Here is a 9851-nt window from a genome sequence, read left to right as displayed (position 1 = left end):
ACTTTCCCTCCTGCCTTCACGACATCTCTACTTGGATATTCTCCTGTTACCTCAAGCTTAACATGTCCAAAACAGAACTCCTTGTCATCCCACCCAAACTTCTTATCTTCCCACCCAAATCCTCCTCATGACTTACCCAATACTGAAGATGGCACCACAGTCCTTCCTGTTTCACAAGCCTATAACCTTGAAGTTATCCTTGATTCCTCTTTGTCATTCAACACACACATTGAATCCATCTGCAAATCCTGTAGGCCCCACCTTCACAACATCGCTAAAATCTGCACTTTCCTCTCCATCCAAACTGCTACTACGTTAATACAATCACTCATCTTATCCTGCCTGGATTACTGCATCAGCCTCCTTGCTGACCTCCCTGCCTCCATTCTCTCCCCACATCAGTCCACTGCCCCGATCATTTTTCTACAAAGACGTTCATGACATGTTTCCTAATTCCTCAAGACACTGCAGTGGTTGCCTACCCACCTCTGCATCAAACAAAATCTCCTCGCCATTGGCTTTAAAGCACTCAGTCACTTTGCCCCCTCCTACTTCACATACCAGAGAAATTATTTTAATATTTTAACAACATTGCTCTGCATTCTGAGAGTCAGCACACCTCAAAATGTATTTTTGTGTTTCCTCATGAGCTGGACCAGTGGTTACATGGTTGTTATACCACGTTATTATCACAAACAATTCAGCCATACCTCAATATGCCCCCTTCTACCTCACCTCACTACACTCCTACTGCAATCCAGCCCACACACTTCACTCCTTTAATACTAACCTTCTCAATATGCCTCCCATATGTCTATTTCACTGATTACCCCTTGCCCACATCCTGCCCTTGGCCTGGAACACCCTTCCTCTTCAAATCCAACAGCTAATTACTCTCCCACCTTCAAAGGATTTTTGAAGGCCCATCTCCTCCAAGAAGCCTTCCCTCATTAATACCCCCTTTCCTCTTCCATTCCCCTCTGTTTTGCCCTGACTTGTCCCCTTTGTTCATCTCCCTCTCAACCCCATAGCATTATGTACACATCTGAAATTTATTTATTTATATTTCATTCATTCATTCGATCGCATTTATTGAGCTCTTCCAGGTTGCAGAGCATGTCTGTCTTCCTTGCTCTAGACTGTAAGCTCATGGTGGGTAGGGAATGTGTCTGTTTATTGTTGAATTGTATTCCCCAAAACATTTAGTACGGTGCTTTGCACACAGAGAGAGCTCAATAAATACGATTGAATGAATGAATGAAAACTAAATTTGGAGGAGTAAATTATGCATACTAGGATGTGACAGAATTGCTTGTGTTGTTAATATGGCACAACAACAATGTATCCACTGGCCCAGCTCATGAGAAACACACAAAAAAGACATTTTAGGGTGTGTTGACTCTCAGAAATGCAACGTTAAAATAATTTCTCCAATGTGTGCTAAACAATGTAATCATATACAGTGATTCTGAAATTTTGGCTACGGTGATTAATGATATATTAATTTCTACCAGCATATTGAGGTTAAGGTTCATTTCTGGATCCCCTCCAATTCACCTTCTACACTCACTCCTTTGGGAACCTCATCTGCTCCCATGGTGTCGACCACTATGTTAATTCATTCATTCTTTCAATAGTATTTATTGAGCGCTTACTATGTGCAGAGCACTGTAATAGAGCTTGGAATGTACAATTCGGGAACAAATAGAGACAATTCCTGCCTAGTGACGGGCTTGCAGTTTAATCAGGGAAGACAGATGGACAAAAACAAGACAACGTAATCACAATAAATAGAATCAAGGGGATGCACACCTCATTAACAACATAAGTAGGGTAATAAAATTTTATACAAATAAGCACAGTGCTGAGGGGAGGGGAAGGGAGAGGGGAGGAGCAGAGAGCAGAGGGGGAGCAGAGAGGGAGCAGAGGGAAAAGGGGAAGCTCAGTTTGGGAAGGGCTCTTGGAGGAGGTGAGCTCTCAGTAGGGCTTTGAAGAGGGGAAGAGAGTTAGTTTGGCAGAGGTGAGGAGGGAGGGCATTCCAGGACAGCGGTAGGAAGTGGGCCAGAAGTCGACGGTGGGATAGGCGTGAACGGGGGACCGTGAGGAGGTGAGCGGCAGAGGAGCGGAGCGTGCGGGGTGGAGAGTAGAAAAAGAGAAGGGAGGTAAGGTAGGAGAGGGCAAGGTGATGGAGAGCCTTGAAGCCCAGAGTGAAAAGTGTTTGTTTCGTGCCACTGGAGGTTTTTAAAGAGGGGAGTGACATGCCCAGAGCGTTTCTGCAGGAAGATGATCCGGGCAGCGGAATGAAGAATAGACTGGAGTGTAAAGGGACAGGAAAGGAGGTCAGAGAGAAGGCTGACACAATAATCCAGCCAGGATATTATGACAGCCTGTACAGTATGATAGCCGTTTGGATGGAGAGGAAAGGGTGGATCTTGGCGATATTGTTAAGGTGAGACCAGCAGGCGTTGTTGACGGATTGGATGTGTGGGATGAATGAGAGAGCTGAGTCAAGGATGACACCAAGGTTGCGGGCTTGAAAGACGGGAAGAATGGTTGTACCGTACACAGTGACAGGGAAGTCAGGAAGAGGACAGGGTTTAGGAGGGAAGATAAGGAGCTCAATTTTGGACATGTTGAGTTTTAGGTGGCGGGCAGACAGCCGGGTGGAGACGTTCTGGAGGCAGGAGGAGATACGAGCCTGAAGGGAGGGGGAAAGAACAGGGGAGGAAACGTAAATTTGGGTGTCATCTGCGTAGAGATGATAGTTGAAGCCGTGGGAGGGAAAGAGTTCACCAAGGGAGTGAGTGTAGATGGATGACAGAAGAGGGCCAAGAACTGACCCTTGAGGAACCCCTACATTTAGAATATGGGAGGGGGATGAGGAGCCCACGAAGGAGACCGAGAATGAATGGCCAGAAAGATAAGAGAAGAACCAGGAAAAGAAAGAGTCCATTAAGCCAAGGTAGATAAGGTGTGGAGGAGAAGGGGATGGTCGACAGTGTCAAAGGCAGCTGAGAGGTCGAGGAGGATTAGGTTAGAGTAGGAGCAATTGGATTTGGCAAGACGGAGGTCGCTCTTATGCTCGAGCCGCTGAGCACTGCTAGCAAAGGTCCAAGCACCAAGCCAACCTTATCCATTGCAACTTTATCCTTTCCTGACTTAACTCTGCCCTCTCTTCCGCCAGGCAAAACTACTTCTCTTCCCTCATTGACGCCCATGCCCGTCACCCCCGCCAATTGTTCTGGACTTTTAATTCTCTCCTCAGGCCCCCTGTTCCTCCACCTCACCGATCCCTCACCCGCAACGATCTGGCCACCTACTTCATCAAGAAAATTAACAAAATCGGTAGAGTGGAGTGAACGGACGCCAGATTTGGAGGGAGTCCAGGAGAGAGTTGCAGTTGAGGAATTCTAGGCAGCGAGTGTACACGACTCATTCTAGGAGTTTGGAAAGGAAGAGTAGTAGGGAGATAGGGCGATAACTGGAAGGAGAAGTGGGGTCGAGAGAGGGTTTTTTTTAGGATGGGGGAGACATGGGTTTGTTTGAAGGCAGAGGGGAAGAAGCCATTGGAAATTTAGTGGTTAAAGATAGAAGTTAAGGAGGGGAGGAGGGATGGGGCGATGGTTTTTATAAGGTGAGCGGGAATGGGGTCCAAAGCACAGCTGGAAGGGGTGGCACTTGCGAGGAGGGAGGAGATCTCCTTTGAGGATACTGCAGGGAAAGATGGGAAAGTAGGGGAGAGGGTTGGGAGGGAGGAGGTAGCAGAGGGGGAGGGGTTACTTTGAGGAGCTCGGACGTGATTGTGTTAATTTTCTTGATGAAGTAGGTGGCCAGATCGTTGGGGGTGAGGGATCGGGGAGGTGGAGGAACAGGGGGCCTGAGGAGAGAATTACAAGTCCGGAACAATTGGCGGGGGTGACGGGCATGGGCGTCAATGAGGGAAGAGAAGTAGTTTTGCCTGGCGGAAGAGAGGGCAGATTTAAGTCAGGAAAGGATAAAGTTGCAATGGATAAGGTTGGTTTGGTGCTTGGACCTTTGCTAGCAGCACTCAGCAGCTCGAGCATAAGAGCGAAGGAGGCAGACAGAGGCAGAGATCCAGGGCTGCGGGTTAGTGGAGCGAGAGCGGTGGAGGGAAAGGGGGGCGAGTGATTTGAGATGAGTAGAGAGGGTGGAGTTGAGAGCGGTAACCTGATCATCGAGCATGGGAAGAGAGGATAGGGAGGCAAGGTGGGGAGAGATGCTTTTGGAGAGACAGATGGGATCAACAGAGCAGAGGTCTCTGTGGGGGAGTAATATAGATCTGTATTACTGAGGGTGAGAGAGGAGAGTGTGAGAGAGGAGGCAGGTGAGAAGTTTATGGCCCCAGAGAGGGATTTCAGAGTTGGTGAGGGAGGAGAGAGTGTAGCGGTAGGAGATGACGAGATCGAGGGTGTGACCAAGTTGGTGAGGGGGCGAGGTGTGTTGGAGCAAGAGGTTGGCAGAGTCGAGTAGTGATAGCAGGCGGGTGGCAGAGGAGTCACCGGGTACATCCATGTGGATGTTGAAGATTCCGAGGATCAGAGTGGGCAGAGAGAAGGAGAGAAGGAAGGTGAGAAAGGGGTCAAGGTGGTTGAAGAAGTTGGAGGTGGGACCAGGAGAGCGGACATGACAGCTACAAAAATTTGGAGCGGGTGGTAGAGGCGAATGATATGTGCTTCAAAGGAGGGGAAGGAGAGTGAAGGGGGAGGAGGGATAGTGCAGAAGTGGCATTGGGGTGAGAAAAGGAAGCCGACGCCTCCTCCCTTTCCGGTGAGTCTGGGGGAGTGGGAGAAGGAGAGACCTCCGCTGGAGAGAGCAGCAGCAGAGACCGTGTCTTCAGGCGTGAGCCAGGTCTCCGTAAGGGCGAGGAGGAGGAGAGAGCAGGAAAGGAAAAGGTCAAGGTTGAAAGGTAGTGTACCTGTAATGGAGCGGGGATTCCAAAGGCCACACCTGACAGCAGCTGTGGGTGCTGGGGGGGGGAGGGGAGGGTTGAGATGGGAATGAGATGGCAGGAGCCTGGGGGGGGAGAGGGGGATGAGGGGTGGCAGTGGGACAGGAGGACTGGGATGGGGCGTGGGTGGGGAAGAGGGAAAGGAAGGGGGTGGGAGGAGGGGATTTGATAGGGAGGAGGGAAGGGGGAGGGGAAGAGGGTGACGCTGGTAAAGTGGGCTTCTAGGGCAGGGGAGGGAAGGAGGTAGAGGAGAGAGTGGGAAAGAGCTGGGCGGGAGGGAGAGGGAAGGGGAAGGTGAGAATTGGGAGGGGCAGATGGGGAGGTGGAAGGACTTGGTGAGGTCAGAGTGGTAGGTGGCAGCACTGAGAAGAATTAACAATAACACGAAAGCGTAATATAGTAATATGATACAATAAAATGTTATTAATAAGCAGGGTGATGCCCAGGGTGGGGTGTTGACTAAGGGTCAATCGGATCAAAATAAAAAAGCTAGAGGCAAGGAGAGTCCTGGGGCTCGTGGTCCAAATGTCTCTCAGGGCGGTGGGGGGAGCCCTTGAGGATGTCGGATGTGGGGAAGGGTGGAGTTGTTGCAGGGGTAGAGACGGGAAACTCATGGGGAGAGGAGTAGTTGTGGTTGCAGGTAGCAGCTAAGGTAGTGTTGTCCGGGAATGGGATGGGGAAGGGGGAGGGGGCGGGGGAAATCTATCATCTCAGGTCAGAGCAGAGGGGAGGATGGAGTGAGGGCTCCCTATAGGATGGCCGCTTCTGGGTGGAGACGGGGAGGGCGGTTGGGGATGTAATGTCCCACGGCCCGGGGTGGGGGGGGCGGCTAGGGAGCACAATGTCCCATAGCCCGGTGGTGGGGAGAGCAGGGGAGCACAATGTTCCAAGACTCTGGTGGGGGGGCGGGGGTGCTGGGGAGGACAGAGTCCTACAGTTCGGGTTTGCTACGAGAACGAGCTACGAGGAGGTGCAAGACCAGGGGGTGTTGGAAGTAAGAGGGTCAGGGAAAGATGGAGGGAGGTCTGGGAAGCCTACTCGTGGATCTGTTGGGCTGTGGGGCCCTGTGTGTGTGTGTGGTGGGGGGATTCTTAGTGTCGGAGTCCTTGGGCAGGGGTGCGGAAGTTAGGGTTGGGGAGATGACCATAAGCCCGGGAGCAGGTCATTTCAAGTCTGATAGCGCAGCTTCAAGGGAGCCGAGATCCCGACCCACGTGGTGACAATCAGGGGAGGAGAAAGATTCAGCTGGGAATGAGGGGACCCGGCGGTCCAAGGCACAGTCCAATGGAGAGGCGGTCCCGGCGAAACCGTGTCGGCGATCAGCAGCCAAAAGAGCTAGCTGGAATAAGGGATGGGCGGTCCCAAGGCACGGCTCCAAGGGAGCCAGAGATCCTGAGCCCACGTGGCGATGATCCGTGGAGGGAATAATCATTCCCAAATGTACTTTCCAACCCCTGATCCGCTCTCCTTCTTTTTGTTCTCACATTTCCTCCTGCCTTCAGGACATCTTTAACAGGATGTGCCACATTACCACATCAAACTCAGCGTTCTAAATTGAATTCCTCGTCTTCTCATTCAAACCAGGATCTTCACCTAGACTTTCCCAATCTTTCAAACTACCACCACCCTTCCCGTATCTCAAACCTTCAACGTCAGCATTATTCTCGATTTAACTCTCTCCTTCAACCTGCACATTTAGGAACTAAAACTTGTCGAAACCATCTACACAACATATCCAGAATTTGCTCGTTCCTCGTGATCCAAACTGCTACAACACTGGCTCAAATATCAACAAAATTTCACTGCTGCATCGCCTCCTTGTGGCTCTGTCTGCCCCCAGCCTCTCTCCTCTCCAGTCCACACTTCACTCTGCTTCTGGGATAATCTTTTGAAATAATTTTTGGGTGCATGTCTCCCCAGTGCATGTCTCCCCACATCTTGCATCCAATTTTCTCAAGCCATTATGCCCTATTTAGCCTCCACACCCAAAACTACCTTCCCTTGATGATAGATGACAGATGAGGTAACTGAGGCACAGAGAAAGTTAAATGAGTTGCCCAAGGTCACACAGTTGACAAGTGGGAGAGCCAGGATTAGAACCCATGACTTCTGACTCCCAAGTCCATGCTGTTTCCACTAAGCCATGCTGCTTCTCACGAGGTTTTCTTCCTATCTCTCGGGCCACTCATTCTTAGTCTCTTTCATGGGCTCCTCCTCTGCCTCCCACATCTAACTGTGGGTGTCCCTCAAGATTCAGTTCTGTGTCCCCTTCTATTTTCCATCTACACCCACTTCCTTGGAGAACTCATTCGCTCCCATGGCTTCAACTACCAACTCTGTGCTGATGATACCCAAATCTACATCTCCAGCCATGATATGTCTCCCTTTCTGTACTCTCACATTTCCTTTTGCTTTCAAGAAATCTCTACTTGATTGTCCTGCCATCACTTTCAAATTTTACATGTCCAATACAGAACTCCTTATCTTCCTACGCAGACTGCCTTCCCCCCTTGATAATCCCATCACTATAGGCAGCAACACTGGCTTCCTGTCTCACAGGTCCATAACCTTGGCATTTTCCTTAATTCCTCTCTCTCATTCAACCCACATATTCAGTCTAACACTGAATCATGACCTTTACAACATCTCTAAATCCACCCTTTTGTCTCCATCCACACTGCTACCATGTTATTCCAATCACGTATTCTATCCCTCCTTCCTGACCTCCCAACCTTCTGCCTCTCCCCATTCCAGTCCATACTTCACTTTTCTGCCTAGATCATTTTTATACAAAAACATTCATGCCATGTTTCCCCACTCCACAAGAAGTTCCAGTGCTTGCCCATCCAACTCTGCATCAAACAGAAAAGCCTCACCATTGGCTTTAAAGCATTCAATCACCTTGCCCCCTTCTACCTCACCTAATTTCCTACTACCATGCAGCCTCCTATAATGCTAACTTTGCTCCTCTAATGCTAACCTTCTCGCTTTACCTCAGTCTTATCTATCTCACCACTGGTCTCTTGCTTATGTCCTGCCTCTGGCCTGGAATGCCCTCCTTCTTCATATCCAACAATTACTCTCCCTTCTTTCAAAGTTTTATTGAAGACACATTTCCTTCAAGAGGCCTTCCTTGACTAAGTGTCAACAAATTTACAGTCTAGAGGATGAGACAGATCTTGAAATAAAATACAAAATGTTGTGGGCTGAGGGTGGAGTGAAAATCAAATGATTAAAAGGCTACAGATTTAAGTGTCTAAATGCGTAATTGGCAAAAGCATCATAAATATACATGATTTAATTATATACACTTGTCCTTTCTACTTGACGATGGCACCACTGATGGTAACCTTTCATTATGCATAAAAAACAATTATTATGCATAATTGACAATACTAATCTAATCTACCCCAAGTCGTTCTGATGAAGCCACCAATTCATTCATTCATTCATTCATTCAATTGTATTTAATGAGCGAGGAGTTTTTGATTGAGAGGGAGGTTGACAGGCAACCAGTGGAGATTTTTGAGGAGGGAGATGACATGCCCAGAAAGTTTCTATAGAAAGATAACGCGGGCAGCAGAGTGAAGTATGGATAAACTAACAGAATATACTAACCAGCCTCACTCCCAACTTCATGCAACATAGAAGGCTACAGACTTCTTGAAATCTGCAGATACTGCCCTTCCACTCCTCTCACTCCAGAATGGAGTATTGGATTCAAAAGATCACCTTCACAAATTTTAGAATATCTAGAAGAGAGCAGTAGCTGAGACCCACACTGCTGATAAGCTATGTCTCCAGCTCCTCCCTCTCCCCTCACACCCCTCCTCATCCCTGATACTTTATCCCACCACGCTGTCAAATCCTCCTTCCTTCACCATACTTTTCTGTATCTCATCTCTTAACTCTACTTCCTCAACCAGTGTGAACTAATAAAGAAGTTGTACTGTGCCTCTGGTATCCATGCCAACAGCCAGCCAGCCCAGCTACCTCCCCAGGAACTAACATCAGATCTTCTCCACATCTCCAAGGGGACTCCATCCCATCCTATCTTTCTCCACTATGTGGGGAAAGAGAAAAAAACCCCGCAGCAGAAAGACTGGGGTGATGTAGTGACTGCTATGGTTAAGGGTGTGTGCTGAACTCTGAGTCTCAAGGAGCCTGAAATGCCGCTTCTCTTGGTCACAATATACTGATTTTGTTTGATTTTGTGCATTTGTCTATGCTCTGTTGTAATATTTCAACATTACTGATGTGTCCTTCTCCAGGCCCTCTCCCTACTTATACTCCTAAATTGTGAGGCCCCTGAGGGACAAGGATCATGTCTAATTCCCTCCTCTATATTCTTTCCCAGCATTTAGTACAGTCCTCTATACACAGTAAGTCCTTAGTAGATACTATTACTACCACTACTAGTACCACTCCCTCTGCCCCCCATCCCATTTCCATCCCTCCGGCCCCAGTGTCATGCTCCCAAGACAATACCAGTGTACTCTATGCAACTCCTGCTCCATCCTGGGTATATTCCCCCTTTATTCTGATCTCTTTCTGGTCCTCTTACTCCTCCTCTTCCCACATTTATAGAGACTTAGGCACAGACACATGGCTCTCACCTGGCAACACTCTCTCCTCTTCTGTTCTCTCTCGAAGGGGTTCCATCTTCCCCCATTCTTCCTTTCTTACTAGAGAGGTTGCAGGTGTCAACAAGTTTCTCTTCCCCATTGTTGCTCTCATTAATAAAATCACCATCACCATTATCATCATTATTATCATCATCAGCATCATATTCGGTAAATCCTTACTATGTGCAAGCGCTGTACTAAGCTCTGAGGTAGATACAAGATAGTCAGGTTTAATACAGTCTCTGTCCCATAGTTGA

The sequence above is a fragment of the Ornithorhynchus anatinus genome, chromosome 8 (assembly GCF_004115215.2).
Source record: "Ornithorhynchus anatinus isolate Pmale09 chromosome 8, mOrnAna1.pri.v4, whole genome shotgun sequence".
Classification (NCBI taxonomy): domain Eukaryota; kingdom Metazoa; phylum Chordata; class Mammalia; order Monotremata; family Ornithorhynchidae; genus Ornithorhynchus; species Ornithorhynchus anatinus.
This window is presented reverse-complemented; position numbering follows the sequence as displayed.